The sequence below is a fragment of the Leucoraja erinacea genome, chromosome 21 (assembly GCF_028641065.1).
Source record: "Leucoraja erinacea ecotype New England chromosome 21, Leri_hhj_1, whole genome shotgun sequence".
In the NCBI taxonomy this organism is placed as follows: Eukaryota; Metazoa; Chordata; class Chondrichthyes; order Rajiformes; family Rajidae; genus Leucoraja; species Leucoraja erinaceus.
Window position 1 is genome coordinate 20,339,789 of NC_073397.1, and position 26,358 is coordinate 20,366,146.

The window sequence follows — 26,358 nt, forward strand, 5'->3', positions numbered from 1 at the left end:
TAGCAGGACAGTGGCACAGTGGTGTAGCTGGTAGAGCTGCTGCCTCACAGCGCCAGAGACCAGGTTCGATCTTGATCTCGGGCGCTGTTTGTGTGGAGTCACATGTTCTCCCCATGGCCGCGTGGGCTTTCTCCAGATGTTCCAGTTTCCTCCCACATCCCAAAGACATGAAGGTTTATAGGTTAATTGGCCTTTATACATTGCCCAGAGTGTGTAAGGAGCTGATGAGGAAGTGGGATAACAAAATTAGTGTGAACAAGGACTTAGTGAGTGGATGGGCCTGTTTCTATGCTGTATCTATAAACTGGTGGCTGGTAATGATGGGATTAAATTACAAATAATATGAATTATAGAGTATCTACACAAAGTTGCTGGAGAAGACTGAAAGCTTTGAAGTTCTACTTCCATATAGAATTTTCATATATAATTTCCGTATTTCCAGCATTTATCGTGCCTTTTCAGATTTCCAGCATCTGCAATATTTTATTTTCCCAACCAGATATAAAGCAGGACTTAAAGAAAATTGATTAGTGTTTTACATTAAACAAAAATATAAAACAGAATGGCATTTTTGCATGATTGGTTGAAGTCAATGCAAAGTACTTTATCACTTTGGTGAAGGCACCTGTGTAGAATTACAAACACACTATATACAGAGCAGGTGAGGAAAACTGGTAACATATTGACAGATATTAGGTCACCACTGGTTAAACTCACATAAGTTGGTACTCCTTCACATGACATCCGAACAACAACATTCCTGAAATGTGTGATTGATACACTAGTTATTTTATTTTGCTGTTAGATTAAAGGAAAATATCAAATGGCAATGGAATGTTGGAAAATGTTTGTTGTTATTACAAAGTTTGAAAATTGGAATGTGTCCATGTATTCCCTTTGATCTTAGAGGATCTGGGTCCATCCTGTCCTTTCTCAAAGACTCTGGGGTGTGCTGTTGTGTCTCGGTTCATGTGACATGTTGTATTATAGTGTAGAGGAATCATTTTCCTGATAAGGTGACTTTCATGTCATTTTGGCAACTTTCTAAACAGTGGAGCACAGTGACCTGGTTTTAAGCCAAGCTCTGAGTTTTAATTTTCAAATATTTTTATTTTAAATAATAATAGTCTGTTCTGCAGTAATTATTAGTGCTGACCGATGCCAGTCTAACTTAACCCATCTGCCTGCACATGGTCTACACCCCTTCACCTAGTGTCTGTCCATTGTCTGGTGAAATGCCCCTTTATCGTGACTATCATATCTGCCTCTCGTATCGGCTCACCATCCTATAATTTCCTGGATTATCCATGTTGCATTTTTTTTGACTACATTGACTACTGTTCTGAAATTTTGCCTATGGCAAAAAGAGGACACAAGGATCTCTCTCAAGGATTCAGCAATATCCCCCCTTGTCTCTCTCAGTATCCAAGGATAACTTCCATCAGCTTCCTGGGACTAACCCATCCTATTATTTTTTCAAGACCCCAACACCGCCTTCTTCTTAATATCAACCTGTTCTTGATCTCGCCATCATCGATATCTTTCTCGTTGGTGAATTACGATTATTGGCCATTTCCTCTGCATCCATGTGTAATTTTCCCTCATTGTCCTTAAGGGTCATATTGTAATGTAGTGCAGTAACAAGACGTTCAGCCCATCTCATTCATGCCGGCCAAGCCACCTACCTGAGCTAGTCCAATTTGCATTATTGGACCCATATCTCTCGTTTTAGATTAAGATATATAGATTCACAGTGACTTGGTCATATGGATTTGTCAGAGGGTTGTTGTGGAAGAACAATATTTTGGCTGGAGGTTTGCGATATATATAAATGACTTGGACAAAACTGTAGATAGATTGGTGAGTAAGTTTGCTAACAACGGCAACATTGGAGGAGTTGCGGACAGTGAGGAATGCTGTCAGAAGATACAGCAAGATATAGATCGTGTACAGAAATGGGCAGAGAAATGGCAGATGGAGTTTAATCCAAGTGTGAGGTATTGCACTTTGGGAGGTTGAATGGAAGGGCAGAGTGAACATTAAATGGCAAGACCCTTGACAGCATTGATGTGCAGACCCTCACATATCAAATTGATGTGGTTTCTCATCTCCATCCACCACTATCAATCTGAAGAAGAGATCCAACCCAAAATGTCAACTGTCCATGTCTTCCCAAGATGCCACCAGACCCACTGAGTTACTCCAGCAGGTTGTGTTCTTTTTTGTAAGCCAGCATCTGCAGTTCCCGTGTCTACTCCTAAAGCCACTGCTACCTCACCAAGTTTCTAGGCAGTGATCGTGAATGGCTACAATTAGCTCCATCTGTCTTTTTGAATGATTTCCTCCATTAATTGATGTCTGTTCACCTTGTATGATTGAGAACTACTACAACAATTTACAAGAGTAAACTCAGTCTCTGCCGTTTCATCACCAGAAAACCTCCCTTTCATCGTTTTGCAGCCATTCCCTGTCATTGTCATTAATGCTTTACTACAGTAGCTTTAATGCTTCTGAAAGGTTTTTTTTCCCATATCGTTCTCACTCTTAAATTTCAAAATTAAGAGGTTTGGGATTATGCTCCATTGCCTGCCATGTTATTCAAGAGTGAGGAGTGTTTTATTGTCATTTGTCCCAGATGGAATAATGAAATTCTTACATGCAGCACAACAGAATATGTAACCATAGTACACAGTAAACAATATAATAAATAAGAAAAAAAAAGTTAAGTGTGTGTATATATACACACACATACTCACATATACACACGTTAATTTCCAGTTAAACATTTCTAGTTAAAAATAAATTATTGTTTCCATTTATGCCTTGAAACTAATTTTCCAGTTTTACTCACATTAAGACGACAACATAAATACCTGAGCATTTCTACACATGGTCACCTCACTGAAATTGGCTTCTCCTGGATGTGGAGAATGCAATACAGGTCGATTCATTTTCAAGTGCAGAAAGCTTGCCAGTACAGTGTCGCATCCCAGAGAGAAAAATAATTGTGCACCCATAAAACAGACAGAATAACTCATTCGTGTCTTCAACATCCAGACATTCTTCTACTCATTTGAAAGATTGTCATAACAACTCACACACATCTGCAGCTCCCCTGTGCCATGGATCCTTCGCACACACAAAAGAAAAGCAATAACTCACTGTTCCTGTGAGACTTTATCCGCTTTTGATGTGGGAGATTTATTATTGAAAGCACTAGGATTTTTAACTGGGGAACAGAGTGGGTGATGATGCAATTTTAGTTTAAGTTCTAGTTTTGGCGATACAGCGTGAAAACAGGTCCTTCAGCCCACATCGTCCGTGACGACCAACTGTCGTCACGGACATAGTAGTTCTATCCTACACGTTAGGGACAATTTTACAGAAGCCAATTAACATGCAATCCTGCAATCCTTAGAATGTGGAAGATAACTGGAGCACCCAGAAAAAAACCCATGCTGTCACAGGGAGAACATACAAACTTCATGCAGACATCACCCATCGTCAGGATCGAACCTGGGTCTCTGGTGCTGTAAGGCTGAAACTCAACAGATGCCCAGCTCTACTGTGCCACCCTATTTTACCTCATTGACCTCATTGTTTTATTTTCAATCAAGTCAGGGGGGAAAGTCTAGCTCACTTTTGAATGTCTGCTTGAACTTCATCTTTAATAATAATAATAATAATAATCTTTATTTATATAGCACTTTTCAACAAAACCAGTATTTGAACCAAAGTGCTTTACAGAGATTGATTAAATTAATTGAACAGATCAAATGTCAATAAATCCATAAAAACAAAAAAGAGAAAAAAGACACAGAACAGTACACTATAGAAATCAACAAGAAACGTCCCCCCACAGCAGAATTCACTGTGAGGGAAGGCACTAAAATTATCCAGTTCTCCCCCTCATAGTCCACCCGAGGTCGGGGTCTATATGTGGCCTCCTCAGCCAACTCGATGTTCTCAGGCCCTCTGCCGCGAAGCCGGATCATCGCCGTCGGGTGAACGATTTTTGACTAACATATTTGCACAGAAAGCCGCCTCGGTATTCCTATCCCATTTCAGACGTTACAACATAATCTTTATTTCTTTCCCTACACTTACTCCCAAATTTGCTTCACTTTTCTCATTAATTGATATATTTGGCACATCGGGACCATCTCCGAAGACTAATAGTTTTCTGCAATTTTCTCTGTTGTTTGATATATCTATTTCCTCGAGTTGAATATTAATTGAAAATGCTGACATCACCTTAACAATCATATCCATATTGTTCTTGAATATAATAATACTAAGTAAAAGTAGATCATTGAGACCTTGTGAAACATCACTGAAACATAAGCATTCCATGAAACTGCTGTGGTGTTACATTCATGTTAAAACACATGATCAGTTTCTCACATTATGATGTGTAATGAACAGGTTGATTGAGTGAATTAAATTGAAAGATATAGCATGGAAACAAGCACTTCAGCTCACCAACACTTGCTGACAATAATCACCTATCTATTACTATAAACTAGGTTTTATGTTACCTCACATTCGCATTCCCTCCAAAATGTGAACTTTTTTAAAAACAGAAAACCAGTGATGTTTTAATTTTGAATATTAAAAGGAGATGTATCGTCTACTTTTGTCAACTATCCAGTCTGGTAGTCTTAAATGGGTCAATATCTGTAAAAGGATATTAATTGACACATCCATAAAAGATTATTTGTGGAAAATATAAAAATATAGGGTGATGATTCACTCTTCCATAATATAGATGAAATTATTTTAGACCTGTATCTATGATTTGTTTTGATGTTAATATACTTTTTATAATTGCTCGATTATGCTGCAAGCACCAGGCCTTCAAATATCCCATTATGAAATACCTCTTGATTGATATTCATGTCACCTGATCCCACTAAGTGTGTGAAAATGCCTGGCTCTGCAATTACATTGTGGGATGAGCTGACTCTCAAAATCTGGGATGATTCGCCTTTTTTTGCTCGAGATCTCTAGTTTCTCCAGAAGTAAAATATTTTTCCAAGAGCACTCTGCCACAACAACTTTGTTTTTGAAAGAGTATCTTGAATTCAGTGTTCAAGTCAAGAATCAAGAGAGTTTAATTGTCGTATGTTCCGGCAATGGAGAAATGAAATTCTTACTCATTGCTGCTGTACAAGCCCATTAACACAATGTATTCTTGGCTTGACATTTGTTGTGCTTCCACAATAAAGATTTGAATAAGCAGGACAACAATACATTAATCACCCAAGGAAACAAGATGAATGGAAGAAATTAAAAACTATATCACCATCTTCTGTGAGACCAAGACACCTTCCATTTGACCAATCCAATCAAATGCAAACAGCGTTCTGTTCCATTCTCAGCCAGATTAAAGACATTCTGAACAAAGCAATTTGTTCAGAATGTAAATGCTTGCCTTGGACCAGAGCATTGACTCATGGGCAAAGTCCATTATTTCCTCATGTACTTTTACATTGAAGTTCTCCTCCAAGCAAACACAGAAAAAAATAAGAGCTAAAAAGGAATCAAATCAAAATAAACAGTTTGGTTTAGCTAATGTAATGATGGGTGTTTAAACTTGGGAATTTGCCACCATAGAAAATATGCTAATTAAAACTAAGCAATAAAAATCCATCAGGTATAACCATATAACCATATAACCATATAACAATTACAGCACGGAAACAGGCCATCTCGGCCCTACAGGTCCGTGCCGAACACTTATTTTCCCCTTGTCCCATCTACCTGCACTCAAACCATAACCCTCCATTCCTTTCCCATCCATATAACTATCCAATTTATTTTTAAATTATAAAATCGAACCTGCCTCCACCACTTCCACTGGAAGCTCATTCCACACCGCTACCACTCTCTGAGTAAAGAAGTTCCCCCTCATGTTACCCCCTAAACTTCTGTCCCTTAATTCTGAAGTCATGTCCTCTTGTTTGAATCTTCCCTACTCTCAATGGGAAAAGCTTATCCACGTCAACTCTGTCTATCCCTCTCATCATTTTCAAGACCTCTATCAAGTCCCCCTTAACCTTCTGCGCTCCAAAGAATAAAGACCTAACTTATTCAACCTTTCTCTGTAACTTAGTTGCTGAAACCCAGGCAACATTCTAGTAAATCTCCTCTGTACTCTCTCTATTTTGTTGACATCCTTCCTATAATTAGGCGACCAAAATTGTACACCATACTCCAGAATTGGTCTCACCAATGCCTTGTACAATTTTAACATTACATCCCAACTTCTATACTCAATGCTCTGATTTATAAAGGCTAGCACACCAAAAGCTTTCTTTACCACCCTATCTACCTGAGATTCCACCTTCAGGGAACTATACACAGTTATTCCTAGATCCCTCTGTTCAACTGCATTCCTCAATTCGCTACCAATTACCATGTACGTCCTATTTTGATTTGTTGGGGTCTTGAAAAAATAATAGGGTGGGTTAGTCCCAGGAAGCTGATGGATGTTATCCTCACACTTATCAGCATTAAACTCCATCTGCCATCTTCAGCCCATTCTCCCAAATGGCCTAAATCTCTCTGTAGACTTTGGAAATTTCATTATCCACAACACCACCTATCTTAGTATCATCTGCATACTTACTAATCCAATTTACCACACCATCATCCAGATCATTGATGTACATGACAAACAACAGTGGACCCAACACAGATCCCTGAGGCACCCCACTAGTCACTGGCCTCCAACCTGACAAACAGCCATCCACCATTACTCTCTGGCATCTCCCATTCAGCCACTGTTGAATCCATCTTGCTACTCCTGCATTAATACCCAACAATTGAACCTTCTTAACCAACCTTCCATGAGGAACCTTGTCAAAGGCCTTACTAAAGTCCATATAGACAACATCCACTGCTTTACCCTCATCAATTTCCCTAGTAACCTCTTCAAAAAATTCAAGAAGATTAGTCAAACATGACCTTCCAGGCACAAATCCATGTTGACTGTTCCTAATCAGACCCTGTTTATCCAGATGCTTATATATATTATCTCTAAGTATCCTTTCCATTAATTTGCCCACCACTGAAGTCAAACTAACAGGTCTATAATTGCTAGGTTTACTCTTAGAACCCTTTTTAAACAATGGAACAACATGCGCAGTACGCCAATCCTCCGGCACTATTCCCGTTTCTAATGACATTTGAAATATTTTTGTCATAGCCTATCTCCAATCAAAAATCTCAACCCTAGGTCCAGTTCTGACCCTCTCCATAATTATATTGAAACTAATGGTATTGTGATCACTGGACCCAAAGTGCTCCCTAACGCATACCTCCGTCACCTGACCTGTTTCATTTCCTAACAGGTCCAGCACTGCCCCTTCTCTAGTAGGTACCTCTATATATTGCTGTAAAAAACTATCCTGCACACATTTTACAAATTCCAAACCATCCAGCCCATTTACAGAATGCGTTTCCCAGTCTGTGTGGAAAATTGAAATCTCCCACAATCACTACCTTGTGCTTACTACTGATATCTGCTATCCCCTTACATATTTGCTTACTTACATTATGATAAATGTTGTTTCTTATTTTGCTTCTGATATATGTTCAACTTTACATTAAACACTTTATACTGTTTTCATTCCCTGATTTGTATGTATCTGACCTTTGATTTATTGCGTGCCCACTACAGAACTTTAACCTGCATGATGAATAATGACAATCTAAATCTGTTCTTACAGTGCTGAGATATTTCCTGTTTACCCTTTGCTGGTCTTTTTTAAATGGTGCTTAATTTTGCATCCCTATTTTTCAAAACACTAACAAAAGTAGCCAGGAAATGAGAATGGTTTTACTTTTGGTTGGATAAAGGAAAAGTAATGTTCCATTAGATGTGGCCCTGCAGAGGTTTCTGATGCTGCTTAGTTTCTTGTGGGTGGTCACTTTATTTTATTCCCACAGTAGCTCACCACCCAGAAGCAGTGACAACTCACAGGCAGTCTGAAGAGCTCAAAAAGATTGAATACATTTCACCCAACCTTTGCCTCTCAATAAAATCGAAATAAATGAAAAGTGTTTCAGTATTAAGAGATTTGAGAACCTTTCAAATTTCAAGATGTGACTCTTAATGTTTTTGCCATTTTATTATCTTTATTCGTGGAACATTCTACTCTTAAACTGACCTGGAGGTAAATATTCACTCTAAATCCAATAGAAAGCACATGTACTGTACATTCAGCAGCTTGACTGAGATAGGGAGATGTTCGTCTAGTGGAATTAGTGCATTCAACCCATATAAAAATACCCTTGGCACATTTGCACATATATCAAAGTGCACCATGGATAAAACTTCCAGTATTGGAAGTCCTTTAAAGCTATGCAGAATTAGTTCTGTAAGAGAAGCAAAAAAGTGCATCCACATTGATCCACCATGATCTACACATGCAGCTGAGGAAATACTGTATAACATAACCACAAATCTAGGAAAGGGGGAAGGATATCCTAAGTAAAGTATTATTTAGGAATCATTGAATTATGCTATTGGGGAACACTTACAACAGAGGTGCTATTTGGCTCATTATTATGATAAATATGGTTAAGTATAATATGAATGCATTAAGCATTCTTCAACTGGAGATCTTCCAAAGGTCCTAAGCCTGGAGTGTGAATATTGTTCTCCAACCACAACCCTCTGTCTTCTATCAATAAGCCAATCTGAATTTATACAACCAAGTCACTGGTAATCCCATATATCTTCATGGAAGGCAGCAAAGGGTGGAGGTCAAAGATCATTTTTCAGACTGGTGAGCTGTGATAAGTGGTGTGCCTCAGGGATTAGTGCTGAGCCTATTGCTGTTTGTAGTTTATATCAATGGATGAGAATGTACAAGGCATGAGTAGGGAGTTTGTAGAGGACCAGCAGGTGGTATCATTGACAGTGAAGAATGTTATCGAAAATTATAGCAGGATCTTGATCATTGAATTTACTGCTGATAGATGTGAGGTGTTACATTTTGGTAACTCAAACTAGGGCAGAACGTTTACAGTGAATGGTAGGCCCCTATGGAGTAGAGCAAATGGATCAAGGAGTAAAGGAACATAGTTCCCACAACATGCGTCTCTCCCAGGTAGACAGAGTGGTAAAGATGCTTTTGGTACTTTGGCATTCATCAATCAGGGTATTGAGCGGCGTTGACTTTAACATCGCGGAGGCCTGGGATAACTCGCCGAGGTCACCAGTGTGATTCTCCGCCCAGCGCGGCCTGTGGACCTCGGGAGCCGCGGTCTCCAGTAGGAAGCGGCTGATTCTGAACTCCAATGCAGCTGAGAGTGTTCTTTCTGAAGCTGGAGCTCCTTCATCCCGGCAAGAGAGCCTGAAACATCGGGCCGCCGCTGCGGCGACTGCGGAGGCATCAAATAGACCCCGACCACAGTTACACACAGAGGAAGAAGCCTGAACTTTTTATTGCCTTCCCTCGCTGTGGAAAATGTTGATTCCGCTGTGGGGGGACGTTCATGTTAAATTCTGTATTGTGTTGTGTTTTTCTTCTTTTATTTTGTATGGATGTATGGAAACCCAAATTCTTCTATGTACAGCACTTTTGCTTTGACGCGAGTTGCTTTAAATGTGCTATATATAAATAAATATTGATTGATTGATTGATTGATTGAGGTTGTATCGCAGTTTGGTGAAGCCGAATTTGAAGTATTGTGTGCAGTTTTGGTCACCCTGCCATAAGATGTTTATCATTAAGTTGGAAAGAGTGCAGAGATTTACCAGATGTTGCTGGGACTTGGGGGCCTGAGCTACAGGAAAAGGTTGGCAGGTTAGGACTTTATTCATTGCAGTGCAGGAGGACATAGGGTGATCTTACAGAGATGCATAAAATCATAAGGGGTATGGATAGGATAAATGCACAGAGTCTCTTACCCAAAATTGGGCGATAAGAACAGAGGACATGGGTTTAAGGTGAGAGGAACCCAAGAAGGTAATGGGTGTATGGAATGAGCTGCCTGAGGAGGTGATTGAGGCAGCTACTATAACAGCATTTGAAAGGCATTTGGACAAGTATCTGGAAGGGAAACGTTTAGAAGGATGTGATTCAAACGCAGACAAATGCAACTACCTTAGATGGTTCATTTTGATCTGCAGGGCCAAGTAGGGCCTGTTTCTGTACTGTATGACTATGACAGGAGATGTTTCGGGTTGGGACTCTTCTTCAGACTAATTTGAGAAGAGGAGAAAGCTGGATAAGAGAAGTGGAGGCAGGACAAAACTTTGAAAGTTTTAAATCGATACAGTTGGGGAGGGAAGGGGGGTTGATTGGTAGTTGTGTGGAGTAAGTGGAAGGTGGCTAGAGAGAAATGGAGAGAAAAGGGCTTCAGGTAAAGAGAGGAGAGGAGAAATGGGGACTTAGGCAATGGGAGATGAGTGTACAAAGGAGTTGAAAGGAGCAAGGAAATGGGGGTTGGTGGGAGATGTTTCAGAGAGCTGACTAGGTGTAAAATTAGTAATTTCATACCAATCCACTTAGAATATACAAATGTAAACATGTTCAACTTCAGACACATATCTTCAACCTCTAAAATATAAATACACTGATATATTGTCAAAATTAAAAATAATTACCTTGCATCTTTCAAAATTTCTCATCCTATGAGCCTTTTTCCCCCATGCCGGTATGGAAAGATTCCATGTCCACACCAAACATTTAGCAGTAGGAAAAATAAAATATGTTGATGAGTACGAAGATTAATGAGTTCTGACTGTGAAAGTTTTGGTTAGGTAGTAATTTTGATGGCATTGGTTAGTACTGAAGTCTGTCGAAGGGTCTCGACCCAAAACGTCACCCACTCCTTCTCCCCAGAAATGCTGCCTGTCCCGCTGAGTTATTCCAGCTTTTTGTGTCTGTCTTCAGTTGAAACCAGCATCTGCAGTTCCTTCCGACAGATGTAAAAGGTGAATGCATTTGGAGCTCCGTATGCAGTCATGCATTGAATGTGTTTGCACACCCAAATAAGAACTTAATGGGGTGGTAGCTGGATACAAGGTCAGAATTTGCATCAAAGTTAATAATATACTGTAGGTTGGCAAATAATATGCAGCATCTATAAGACTCATGGCATCAGTGAACTGAACAATCTAACAAAGCGAAATATGGTCAATACTCTATGTTACATAATAACATAGTATCAATCTGTCACATCTGTGGAGTCTATTAAGTTCTTGGGAAACATCATCTCCAAGGACCTTAAATGGGGGGCCACTATCGACTACACAGTCAAAAAGGCACAACAGAGGATGTACTTCCTGCAGCAGCTGAGGAAACACAATCTGCCACAGGCAATAATGGTCCAATTCTATACGGCCATCGTAGAGTCTGTCTTCACCTTCTCCATCATGGTCTGGTTTGGTTCAGTCACCAAGCACGACACCCGGAGGCTGCAGCGGATCAGCCAATCAGCTTAGAAGGTTGTTGGCTGCAACCTTCCCTCCATTGAGGAACTGTACGCTGCAAGGGCCAGGAAGCGAGCGGGTAAGATTATCTCTGACCACTCTCACCCTGGCCACAAACTCTTTGAATCACTTCCCTCTGGAAGGAGACTCCGGACTGTCAAAGCTGCCACAGCCCAACATAAAAACAACTTTTTTTCCACAAGTAGTAGCTCTACTCAATAACTAAAACTCTGTAACATAGAAACATAGAAAAACATAGAAATTAGGTGCAGGAGTAGGCCATTCGGCCCTTCGAGCCTGCACCGCCATTCAATATGATCATGGCTGATCATCCAACTCAGTATCCCGTACCTGCCTTCTCTCCATACCCTCTGATCCCCTTGGCCACAAGGGCCACATCTAACTCCCTCTTAAGTATAGCCAATGAACTGGCCTCAACTACCCTCTGTGGCAGAGAGTTCCAGAGATTCACCACTCTCTGTGTGAAAAAAGTTCTCCTCATCTCGGTTTTAACGGATTTCCCCCTTATCCTTAAGCTGTGACCCTTTGTCCTGGACTTCCCCAACATCGGGAACAATCTTCCTGCATCTAGCCTGTTCAACCCCCTGTAGCCTCTTTTTGCTCTGGTATTTTATTTAATTCACATGTTTAATAGATAATGTGTTATTATTAATGTTTTATGTGTCATTCTTATTTGTCACTGTATGTCATGTTGTCACTTGCGAGTGGAGCACCAAAGCAAATTCCTTGTATGTGAACATACTTGGCCAATTAACTTATTCATTCATTCAATTAGCAATAAATTAATTGCAGTGTTATTTGTTATACAAATATTTAATTACAGATCCCCAAAACTGCCGGGGGGTTTTATATTATTTGTTAGAATAATGTCATTTTTTTCAATAATAAATAAATAATGTCATTACATTCCACCAACTATCTACAAGGCAGTTGCGGAGAAAGTAAAACAATTCAAAATCCTGGGCGTGCATATTTCTGACGATCTGTCCTTGATCCAGCACATTGATGCAATCATAAAGAAAGTCGATTAACATCTCTACTTAGAAGATTGAGGAAAATTGGTATGTCAACGAACACTCTCTTGAACTTCTACTTGCGTACAATACAGAGCATATTGACTGGTTGCATCACGGCCTGGAATTTCATTGTTCCATTTCAGCACATATGACAATAAAATGCTCTTGAAATGATTGAAATACAAATTGTTTTCGTACAATAATTTCCACATAGATACGATGTAAACTATATATAGATTTCCACTACCCTGAACAACTTTGTCTGTAAATCTGATCTGAATTCACAGATTAAAACAACTATTAATTTGTTTTCCTAGTCTGTATTCACTTGGTACCTCTCTCTCCTTATTGTGATGGTGAAAATTGATTCCCAGCAGCATTGTAAAGGCAGTCTCTCCAGCATTACTACCTGGACAAGTTTTTGGATCAAAAAGGGCAGCTGATTTAAATAACTACCACCCATTCCACTGGAATCTTGAATGAATTGTCTCAATTTGCTTGTGATAATATTCAAAGCAATTTTTCTCTGTGTCATTAACAACAACATGAATGTGTGATTCATAGTTGGAAAATCAGTAGGGTTCAGCATGAAAGATCATTCAGTTATTTGGCTGGGGTAATGTAGGAAAACTAATGGTTTTGTCCAAATATACATCGGAGCCAAGCAGTAAATATCTTGAACTCAAAATCACTGCAGGATCCAAAAACTACTACACCTATTTGATCTCAACATTTAATATGTCCATCACCAAAAGCACTTTCTGTGACGTACAGCATTTAATGTTGTTTTTCAGGAACTGCAACTGACTTGAACAGGAATATCATCAGAGTAACACAAAATCTAATAAATATTTGCAATTTGGAGATGAACTGGTAAACGCTAATTATTAATATAACATGTAATCAGCAGGGTAATCGAAAAGGAAGTAGATGTCTTTAATGTTTTTTTTAATCAGTAGAAAAGAAATTGACATGTTACAGTGTTTGATTCAACACTGCAGGAGGCAAATATATTCTTAACAAGTGTTTTGGCCCCATTAAAACTTTCAGTATTGCAGCTGTTCAACAATTTTGCAACAAGTTCATTTCACAAGGGTATATTCTATTCAGACAGATATCTGGATGTAGATGCAAACAATGCACATCAGAGTGTTGACCACATGGCGCTGTTTCTTGTTAGACTGTATGGTGATAAGCCAGAATGAATACCACAATTAAATCTTCACATGTGTTCAGCAACATTCCAACATTACTTTGTTGATTATTAACAAAAGTCACAGAGGGTGATTGGGCGGGGAGGACGTTAAGAGGAGAGATGGTTCCATTTGCTTTTTATTAATTTTACTTCCATGTTCCATGATAATTCAGGAGAATTGGCCAAATCATAATGAAACAGCCACTCACACAATATTAATCTATATTAAAACCTGATCACACCAACCAGATGATATTGAAGGATTGCTGCAGATGTATTGAGGCACTTCAAATTGTCATAGAGTCATACAGTACAGGAACAAGCCCTTCGGCTCAAGTAGCCCATACTTTTATATAGTTAAATCAGTTTTCACCTCAACCTTTGGCATTCTCGAGAAAACCATCGAAGTCTGTCCAATCTCTCTCTGTAACTCGTACTACCTAATCCAGGCATAATTCTAGTAAACCTTCTCCAAAACCTCCACATCCTTCCTGTAATGGGGTGACCAGAACTGCATATAATAATGTGGCCTGACTAATATTTTATAAAGCTCCATCATGAGTACCTTACATTTATATTCAATGCCCCGAAAATGAAGACAAGTATACTATACACTTTCTTTACCACTCTATCTACTTGTGTTGTTACACTTTCAGGGAGTTATGGACTTGGGCCCCCTTGCTACGTTAATGCTGTTAAGGGTCTTGCCAGATGCAGTTGGGGCATCTTAGTCCAAGATCCTAGAAGGCATCTCAGGTCAGGTCGGGGGGAGTTCCCCCCACCACGGGTACCATGTAATCCCGTGCTACCTGCTTCATGGTCGGATAGTCGGTGACTGAACCGTCTCCCCCACCTGGTTTGCTAGGTGAGGAGGGGGCTGTGGACCCCCAGCAGGAGCAAAAACAAGACCTGTCAAAGAGCGGATGAACTTCTAGCGAGTCAACGGCCATCCACACCAGTAGAAGTTGGAATCACTGTCATATATAGCATTGTAAGGAATGATGATAAAGCACACACACCAAAATCCTATACGGCGGAAGTCCGCAGAACTGGAGGACAGAGATGTGTGGTGCGTCCGTCACCATTCCCATTGGAAACCAGCACCACTGCATCGCTAATGTTTTCAACGATGATGAATGAATTGAATGATAGCTTTAAGGTGAGAGGGGCAATGTTTAAAGGAGAGATATATACAAAATGCTGGAGGAACAGTGGGTCAGGCAGCATCTCTGCAGAAAAGCACAGTGGTACCTTCACCAGAAGGATTGCAGCAGATCAGGAATGCAGCTGATCAATGCCTAATCAAGGCCAATTAGGGATGGGAAGTTAGTGCTGGCCTGACTTGCAACGTCAAAATCTCGAAAATGAATAAATAGAAATGTTCGGTAAACAAAAATGCTGTAGAAACTCAACGGGTGAGGCAGCATCTGTAGAGCGAAGGAAATGGGCAACATTTTAGGGTCGACCCGAAACGGTGCCTATTTCCTTCGCTCCATAGGTGCTGCCTCACCCGCTGAGTTTCTCCAGCATTTTTGGCTACCTTCGATTTTCCAGCATCTGCAGTTCCTTCTTAAAAAATAGAAATGTTCACCTTTTTCTAACTGCACTGTCACCACTTTGGCCATTTAATTTCTTCTATCTCCTACCCGATCACAGACCATCTCTTCTTTACTCTGCTCTCTCCTCCCTGCTTTCTCTGCTTCCTAACATTTCCTCTCTCAGGATTCTCAGTTCTGATAAAAAAGTAAAAAATCCTGAAACATTAACTCTTTTCCCTTTCCATGGATTCTACCTAACATGCTGAGAATTTCCAGACTTTTCTGTTTTTATTTCAAAAAGGGAATAGATTTGCAATTTGTATTTTGTTAAAGCAATATTCCAATCTTATTCACAAGCAATAAATTACTGCTTCAGACATGAAAACAAATTTAGACATGAAAACAAACTTCTTTCACCCCTGTTTCAGAAGTTGGTCATGCTAAAATCTGGTTACAGTTTGATCAAAGTAATTCCCTTGGAAGTATCTCTGACAGATTTACCCTGGCCAGAAACAGAACCAGCTGACAGATCCCTTTAAAACTAGCAGTTGTTGAACAGGTGCTGTGTACGCCTTTCTGTGGAAAGAGCAGTTGCCACGAACTAACACTGGGCTTGTTGTAGTTTATGATTAGGTCAGTTATTATTCTTGCCAGTATTCTGCATGACTGGCCCTTAATCCCCAAGATATACACACATTAGCTTTTTTGATTTCTCTGTTTAGTACATACATTAGTATTCTGTTCAATTTTAAAGTACAAAATGTTGCTTACATTTCTAGTATGTAAAATTATCCATCGAAATTAATAAAATGTACTGCAGGTGACTATGCAGAATGAATATGCATGCTGTTTCGACGTCATGTTGGCTGCTTTGTGGATCTGGCAAACCGTGAAGTTTGAGAAGTTTAGCAAGCTGAGCACAATATTCTGTTGAATTCTTTATAGAGCTACAAATTCATCATCTACAAAACCAAATTACAGCCGTTATGTACATGACAAAAAAGAGCAATAAGAATTATCAATAACGTTGGATATCTTGAACATACCAATTTATTATTCTTAAAGTCACATACACTGAAGTTCACTGATCTGGTTAAATTTAAGACTGCGCAAATCATGTACAAAGCAAGAAATAATTTACTTCCAAGAAATATACAAAAACTGTTTATGGAAAGACAGGGTGGGTATAATTTGAGAGGGGAACATAATTTAAAAAAACTCAATGTCAGAACAACTCTTAAAAGTATCTGCATAGCAATCTGTGGTGTGAATTTGTGGAATGGTCTGGAACAGGAGATAAAACTTAGCACAAGCATAATTCAGTTTAAAAAGATGTACAAAAACACTTGTTTAAAAGGATATTGGGATGAGGATAGGTGATTGTGAGTGGGATTTTTGTTATACTGATTGTATTGGGAAGGGTGATTATAGGGTGATGGGTTGTATATATGACTAAGACACTGTATAGTATATGAGGGTTTTTTCTTTTCTTTTTCTTTTTTTCTTTTTTGTATCTTTGTAAATATTTGATTAGTGTATAAATGTAAATAATTTGGTGTACATATAGCTGCTGGCGTACATATGGTGTACATATAGCTGCTAAATTTGTATAAGATAATTACAAGCAGTTGAATAAGGGGTGGGAATGAATAAGCTTTGGCTTCTTCCTGCTCCTTTTCGGACACATACGATTTCATTTATTTACAGATATTGTTTATGACACTTTATAAATATTCTTGTTTTGTTTTTTGTATGCTGTTTCACACTTGCTTTTTATTCTTTTATTCTGTTCAAAATAAATAATTTAAAAAAAATCTTAAGGTAGTTTGTGACTCAAAATTAATCCTTGTATAAAATAATGAATTTATTTAACCTATTGCAAGGTTATGTCAGTACAGTCCTGGGCTGCCAATTCAGAGGTCGAGACTAACTATTCAATGAGTGTGAATTCAAATCACACAATGGTAACATTTAAGAAAACAAATTCAGTTTACAGTCTGAAGATGGGTCTCGACCCAAAACATCACCCATTCCTTCGCTCCAGAGATGCTGCCTGTCCCGCCGAGTTACTCCAGCATTTTGTGTCTGCCTTCAGTTTACAAAATCTGGAAATGAAAAAAAATTAGTATCTGTAAAAGGAGATGTGATAACATATAAATAATGAACCAGGAGAGTCCAAATGCTGCAATCCTGCTTTACATTGGACGATCTGAACTTCAGCTTCAACTCCATTTTCCAGCCCAGTCCCATTTGCCTTGATTCTCCATGTTGTCTAAAATTTTGCTTATCTTAGTCTTAAGTAAATGTAATGACTCGGCATCTACAGCTTTCTTGAGTAGAGAATTCCAAGAATTGACAACACTCCAAAATAAGAGATTTTTCCACATCCCAGTCTCAAATGGTCCCCAAACCTCTCGAACCCGACAAAGATACTCACTAGTTTCGTATAGTCTCGAGATACAGCACAGAAACATGCCCTTCGGCCCACTGAGTCCGCACCGACCAGCGATTCCCCCACATTTACGCTTTCCTACAAACACTGGGGACAATTAACAATGACACCAAGCCAATTAACCTACAAACCTGTACGTCTTTGGAGTGTGGGAGGAAACCGAACATCTCGGAGAAAACAAACCTGTACAAACTCCATACAGGTAACACCCATAGTCAATATCAAACCCAGGTCTCTAGCGCTACCGTGTCGCCCTGAATGTTCTAATGTGTCACCAAGAAAATATCCTTCAGGTATTTAAACTATCAAGCCACATCAGAATCTAATGCAGGGACCGCTGAATCAACAGATTTTGAGGGGTCAGAGTCATGGAATCATGTAGTGACTGAGAGAACACGTTTCCTCTTGTTGAACCCAAGATCACTATTTAAAAATACAGCATCACCTCTAACATCTACAAGACCACTTTTGCACTTTTTAGATCTTTGCTTCCACCTCCCTTGGAGGAAGATGTTTTTTGAATATTATTAAGACAGAAGTAGATAGATATTTGATATGCTAGTGGATAGATTAAAACATGTTGAGGTTATGAACAGATCAACCATGATCATATTAAATGGTGGATTAAACATGCAATACTCCAGATTGTCACCTACTTGTTTGTACACTCAAATTGAAAGAACCAAACACGATGAGGCAGTTAAAAGAGCTCGTCTGATATTTAGCTTTATACAGGAACCATCTATGGGATGCAAAATAAATGTTGTATGCGTTTTAGACTTAGAGAATAATGGTAGTCCAGTTTCAGTGGATTGATTTTATTTGAAAGTATCATAAGTAAGAAGCAATCAATATATATTCACATGCCATGGAGCAACTGGAACATTTTTAGGCTGTGCTTCAACATTAAACACTCTAAACACGTTTCCATCCCAATCTGAAGTTATTTATAACTCAAAATTAACTGTAATTCCAGGAAAGAATTGATGTAAATTGGAAATGTGGATTTCTATGCCTCTGCAAAATTCAATCCAATGTGATACTTAATGATTAAGCTCTACAAACAAGGCTAGTTTAAAATATATATATATACATGTATATAGGGAAGGAAACATCCATGGGGATTTAACATGGGTACATTTGAGGATTGTCTGGATTATGGGAAAATAATCTTCCCGAACTGGAATATGAATAACAATGAGTATAATGGAGGAATGTCTAACTAATACCACTTCAAATCCCAGCACCATGACAAAGGGTTGCTATTTCAGAGAGTGGCAATTAAATACAATTTGTCTCTGTCTATTTTCTTCACTATAACTAGGAAATGACAAGCAAAAAATAACAAGCAAGAATTTCATTGTCCTCTCTGAGACACATGACAATAAACTCTCTTCACTTGACTTGGTTATTCTCTGAAATATGGGGATGTTGTCAGGATCCGAGGGCCTGAGATATAGGGAGGCGTTAAGCATGCTAGGACTTTATTCCTTGAAGCACAGGAGGATGAGAGGTGATCTTACAGAGGTGCATAAGATCATGCGGGGAATAGCACAAAGTATTTTACCCAGAGAAAAGGAATCAAGAACCAGAGGACAAAGGCTTAAGGTGAGAGGGGAAATAACTAATAGGAACCCGAGGGGTTCACACAAAGTGTGGTGGGTTTATGGAAGGAGCTGCCAGAGGAGGAATTGGGGAAGATGGAGATGTGGATCTTAGCAAGAGGGAGGCTGAAAGTAAGGGGAAAGAATGCAATTAACAGCATTGATGTGCAGAGGGATCTTAAATCCAATACAATACAATACAAAACGGTTTTATTCGTCACATTGCACATAAAGTGCAAGTGAAATGAATTTGCCAGCAGCGGAGTCCAAGTCCATAGCTTCCTGATAGTGGCACACATGTAAATACAATGATAAAAAAAGGCAGATGGTATGCCTACTCAAGGCATTGAATCTAAGAGTCAGGATGGCATGGTGCAACTTTATAAACGTTTAGTTAGGCTGCCTTTGAAGTGTAATGGACAGCTTCATTACGAGATGTGGAGAAGAGGTTTATCAGAATGCTGTCACGAACAGAAGCTTTCAGCTATGAGGACAGGTTGGACAAACTTGGGTTGTTTTCTCTGGTGTGTCAGCGGCTGAGGGGAAACCTAATAGAAGTTTGTATAAATTATGAGAGCAAAGATAGGGTAGATAGTCAGAACCTTTTTCACAGGGTGAAAATGTCAAAGACCAGTGAGCACATTTTTATGGTCGGAGGGGAAAAGTTTCAAGGAGATGTCAGGGTAAGTTTTAATACACAAAGAGTGGTTGGTGCTTGGAATGTCCTGCCAGAGGTGCTGGTAGAAACAGATACAAGGGTGGAATTTAAGAGGCTTTTGGATATGGATATGCAAGGAATAAGGGAATATGGATCACATTCAGGCAGATTAATTTGGCATCAATTTTGGCACAAACTATGTGGGCCGAAGAGCCTGTTCATGTGCTGTGCTGTTCCATGCTCTATCACAGTTGGATATCTTCAACTATTCTTTGTCGATATTACTTTGTGAGGCACTTTTAGGCCAAAGGTCCAATGTTTCCAAATCCCATAACAAAGCAGCACATTCCTTTTTTTGAATTACACATCTGGATGATATTTCTCATACAATGCCATACATGTTAAGATCCAAAAGAAAAACTAAGAATGTTAAAGGGTAATGAGCATAGGTTTGCTTTTCTCTCACACTCTGACCGACACAAATGCAAAAATACAAATAGATGTGGTAAAAAAGTATTTAGAAGTATGAGCACAATTTTGCAGCAAAAGACTACATTAAATTGGAATGCCTGTCACTGTATCAGCATCAAAGACTTTTTGCAATATATGACTGCATGTTATTTGGGCTGGTAATTGTATAAATTTACACCATTGGCAGAAACCGCAAAGTTAGAAAAATACTTTATATCCATCGACATTCAATTTTAAAAGGTGACAGAACAGTTATGTGGATTTTCTTGTGTAAAATGGAAAAGCATTTGATCTCTTGAGACATTGTCCTAATATAGTGTTGGAATGCAATATGATTTTATTACAACTACTTCCTCTGGAATACCAGATGTCTAACATTTCCAGGTGGGGAAAAAAACCTAAAATTATCCAAAGCAGTTCATTCAAAGTTTAAGGATTTCAAAAATCTTTGATATACTAGCACATGAACAAATATTTCAAGTTGGTTGTGACATGTATCATAGAAAGACCACTTCCTCTCATAAATTAGCAGTTTTATCTATAACTAAATGTGTGCAAACAAATTTTCTGACATTAAGTTTATATAAGTAATATAAACAACTCAATCAAAGTTCCACACTGCAATTTCCGACATGCTAAATATGGCTTGATTTCCATGTACATTTGATAAGAATCTTTGCTGTTTATACGATGGTCTCTTGAAAGGCCACGTTCTTCATTCTCCTCAAAGGCACCACCAAACACTGGTGTAGTTAGGAATCCTAGAAACTGGTTCCTGTCAAATCTCATTCAGTTCCTGGTCTGTGAAATCAAATTTGGGGAATAATTTTCAGGATCATCTTTTAACTTCAGTCATTTCAGTTTCAGTTTGGTTTATTGTCACGTGTACCGAGGTGCAGTGATAAGCTTTCCTTGTGTGCTATCCAGTCAGCAGAAAGACAATACATGATTTGGGCTTGATGACATGTTTTATGACTGTCAGCAGATTAATTTCCTTCCTGGGATAAATATTCTATCGTATCGTATTACAATCGAGCCATTAATAGTGTATATTATGTGATAATGGAATAACGTTTAGTGCAAGGTAAAGACTTCTATCACCCTCATCGGTTTGGCTGCCAATTTGGAACGGTCTTTAAGTGTTTTAATTCTCTCAACTTTGCACCTAATGACATGTTTGCAATCCTGATGGCAAATACAATATTAATTAATCAAAGCATTTGGCTCCAAACTCTACAAGAACAGTAGTACCTGTACTGGCAACAGATTATTTGAAAGTATTTTTTATGGTGCCCGGAGGAGCAAGATTACTGCACTTGCTCTGCAGCAATCTGATTGGTTGCTGACAGCATGCCTAGTGCTTCTTATTAGAGCATAGAGCATAGAAAATAGTACAATCCAGCACAGGAACAGGCCCTTCGGCCCATAATGTCTATGCTGAACATTATGCTGAGTCCAAATCTTGTCTCCTGCAACTAATTCCCTACATATCCATGTGCCTATCCAGAAGACTCTTAAATGCCTTTACCATATCTACCTCCAACACCCACCCCAGTTGCATGTTCTAGGCACTCACCACCCTCTGCGTTAAAAAATAAATGCCCTCCACATCTCCTTTACACTTTGCCCCTCTCACCATAAAGTTATATCATCCAGTATCTAATATTCCATCCTGGGGAAAAGGTTCAGACTGCCTACCCTTTCTAAGCCTCTTATAATTTTAATATACTTCTATCAGATGGCCCCTCAACCTGCAGCATTCCAGAAAGAACTTGACATTGAAGGAAGCAGAGGGTGATGGTGGAAGATTGTTTTTTGGACTGGGGGCCTGTGACTAGTGGTGTGCCCCAGGCTTCGGTGTCGGGCCCATTGCTGTTTGTCATTTATACTCATGATTTGGATGAGAGTGTACATGGCAGGATAATCAGGTTTGCAGATGACACTAAAGTGAGTGATAGTGTAGATATTGTAGATGGTTGTCAAAAATTGCAGCAGGATCTTAATTGGTTGGACAGGTGGGCTGAGGAATGATTGATGGAATTTAATACAGAGAAGTAAATGAGAGGTGTTGCATTTTGGGGAGTTTAACATGGGCAGGATCAATACAGTGAATGGTAGGGGTTCTGGGGAGTGTTGTAGAGTAGAGGGATCTAGAAGTGCAGGTACATAGTTCCCTGAAGCTAGTGTTACAGGTAGATAGGTAGTCATAGATAGATAGCACATTGGCCTTCATTACTCAGAGTATTGAGTATAGAATTTTGGAAGTTAAATTGCAGTTATACAAGACGTTGGTGATTACACATTGGAGTATTGTGTTCAATTTTGGTCACCTTGTAATAAGAAAGATGTTGTCAAGCTGCAAAAGGTGTGAGAAAATGTACAAGAATGTTGCTAGGACTCAAGGACCAGCTATAGGGAAAGATTGAGCAGGCTAGGACTTTATTAATTGGAGTGCAGGAGGACGAGGGAGTACCACTTTTGCGCAAATTTAAAAACACCGCAGCCTGGAAGTTGTCAAGATGAGAGTTTTAGTAATAGTATAGATAGATTATTACAGCTAATTTGGCTGATTATCTAAATTCGTAGGTTCAAGTAAATGTTCTTTATAATAGAAAAATATATCTTTGCTGATGCCAATTAGACAGGGCATTATGACCTCCCTAGGCAGCTGGGGGGAACTCCATTCAGGTATTTGGTTAATGTCTAGACATTATGTTATAAGGTTTATACATCTGTTAAATATTTCTGAGGAAATACATTGAATATTAGTTTTGACGGTTTATTACTTAAACCATCATCACAACATGACAATAATCTCATGACTTAATGATCTAAAGAAATATGCAAAGCACTTTGACCGTAAATGACAATTTGGCTACACATCAAAGTTATCCAAGTTACTGGTTCCAGAGTATTTGTTTCCCATATTTGCTGAAAAGTGGCAAAGATTTTTCAAGTGCCTACAGACAAAGTGAATGCACTTTGCTGCTGAATTCATCAAGGTGAAGATAATATTATTTGATAATGTGGTTGAAGAGAGCAGAGAAATACATGTGTGCTGATATATTTTTGGAATGGTAATGCTTCTCAAGGTCATAGATGATTAACAATGCAATAAAAGAATTTTGAATGATCTTGTATTGCCTGCTTTTATAAAACAAATGCAAATAGTGGACTCCACTCAAAGGATTAAAGCAAGAAGTAATGGTTCACCTAACAGATAGTGATTGTTTGAGTAAGATGAGCTATTTTGGGAAAGGTTTATTTTAAATGAGCCAGTTAACATCTGCATTGAAATAAATTGGGAAATGAACAGCAAATGTGTAAAGTCATTGTTCACTTTTATCATCAGCAGTGATTTATGATAATCTATTTTTGATTCTGATCGACTTGTTGCATATTTCCTACATTTATCTTTAATTTTGGCATCTTTAATTGAAAACAGCAATGTAGTGGTTAAATTAATGCTAGTGCTAGTATCACGAGCAGTGGTCATTTATTACCTCTAATCTGGAGTATGGGAGTCTGAAAACATGTTTATCGAACCCCTCCATGTCAAATTGGGATTCAAATTCAGTTTATTAGAAAATCTGGAATTCAAAATGATAATGGTAAACATGAAACTATTGGACATTCATTAATGTCTTCAGAGAATATCACAGCTGCCATTATCTGGTCTGAATGTTATGTAGCACTGGACGCACAATAGATCATAAAACATTGAACTGTACAACGCAGGAACAGGCCCTTCGGCCTGTGTATGTGCTAGCAATTATGACAAACTAAACTAATCCCATCTGCCTACTAATGATATTGAGATGCATCTCAATTTAGCAGGAATGACTTTTAAATGTGCTTGAATATCACTGATCAAACTACTAATTTGTAACAAATGTTGAAGTATTGCAGGAATATCTTAATTCCACCAACATCTTAAGGATAATTAGGGAAGGCAGTAAATGTTGGCCATGGCCAGATATATTCGCATCCCCTGAGATAATGTAATAAATGCTTTACTAAAAACTGTGGTACGTTAGAAAATCTTACCCGTGCCTAGTAGCTTTAATACTTATTCTTCTATACAAACTATCCAAATCCTTTATATTTGAAGGATCTTTACATTTGTATATAAATGTCATTTGGCTACTCTTTCGTTACAGGAGTGTTTTTGCATGTCTACTTGCATTTGCCATCCATCAATTGGACAAATTGGGCCAGATGTCTGAATACTGCCGGCCATCGCCACTGTAGACACTCCATCCCAAAGTGGTCTTGTGGCTAACCCCTTAGATTGAAGTGGGGGGAGGAGAGTTTAAAATACTAGAATTTGATGGTTCAATACTAACACTATTTCTCTATATTTAAATGTGCAGAAGTTAGACTATGGACAAGGTTCCTTCAATTCACGTACGAAAGTCACTCTCTTTTGGCGGCCCAGTGGTGCAGCAGTAGAGTTTAGCCTTACAGCGGCAGAGACGTGGGTTCAATCCTGACTATGGGTCCTGTCTGTACGAAGTTTGTACATTTTCCCTGTGACTGCATGGGTTTTCTCCTGGCGCTCCAGTTTCCAAAGACATTCCAGAAATCCCACATTCTAAAGACATGCAGGTTTGTAAGTTATTTGGTTTCTGAAAAATTCTCGCTAGTCTGTCGAATAGAACTAGTGTACAAGGGAATCGCTAGTTGGCATGAGCTCAGTGGGCTGAAGGACCCGTTTCAATGCTGTATCAACCTAAAATGTATTCTTAACGTAATGAAATAAGTGAAAACAGTATTGGTGGAGGTTTTACACCCTGCTTCTAAAATATTTTTTGAAGCATAAATCTAAGTATGTAAGCATTATTTGCGACTTTGGTAGCACCAAATATTATCCCTTAGCAATATCTCAGAGTTGTTGTTTTTGTGCAAGAAGAAGTAATTCCCCTCATAGGTTTAAAACCATAAGCACCAAAGCCAAACTAGAGAAAGAGATAATACCTAGTTGTTTATTTTCCTGTATCTGTGGATATGAGAGACATTTCCATCAGGCAGTGCTGAGATGAGTTTTTAGAAGACATAGTTGGAAGAGGAAGTAGTCGAAGGCTCTTGCTGTATTCTGCCAACTCTAGCAGTACTTGCTTGTGGCGAATAGTGAAGGGAAACTGCCAATGTTTGCCCTTGAAAATGAGGGAAAGAGATCAAAGCTGAAACACAGCGATCACAGGAGATTACACCATCATATTCTATATTATTTTTGTTGTTGCCATTTTTAATTTGCAATGGTGTAACACAGAAATATCTGCACCTCATCCTGGAAAATAACAACATATGAACCTAAAGCATTGAAGAACAGGCCATCCAAACCGTCAAGCCTGCTCTGCCATTTATCGATCACATGCGATCTTCTACCTCAGTCTTGTGTCCATCCCCATAAGCCTTGATTTCCAAATCATAAAACCTGAAATCTTTCAATCTCAGCTCTGAATAAATTCAAGCATAGAGTTATAGAGTCATACAGCACGGAAACAGGCCCTTCGGCCAAATTCGTCCATGCTAAGCTGGTTCCATTTGCCCACTTTAGGCCCACGTCCCACTAAATCCTTCCTATCCATGTAGCTGTCCATGCTTTTTAAGTGTTGTTATAGTATCTGCCTCAACTACCTCCTCTGACAACTCATCCCATATACCCAATACACTCTGAGTGAAAATATTGCACCTCAGGTTCATATTAAATCTTGTCCTTCTCTCATTTAACATAAACATTAATATGTTTTTCATTACTCCATCCTGGATAAAAGATTCTGTGCACTCACCCTATCAATTTCCCTCTTGATTTTATAAGATCACTCCTCATCCTCCTACGCTCCAAGGAATAAAATCCTAGCCTGCCCAACACCTCCCTACAGCTCAGCGTCTCAAGTCCTGTCAACATTCTTGTAAATCTTCTCTGCAATCCTTTAGCTTAATGGCATCCT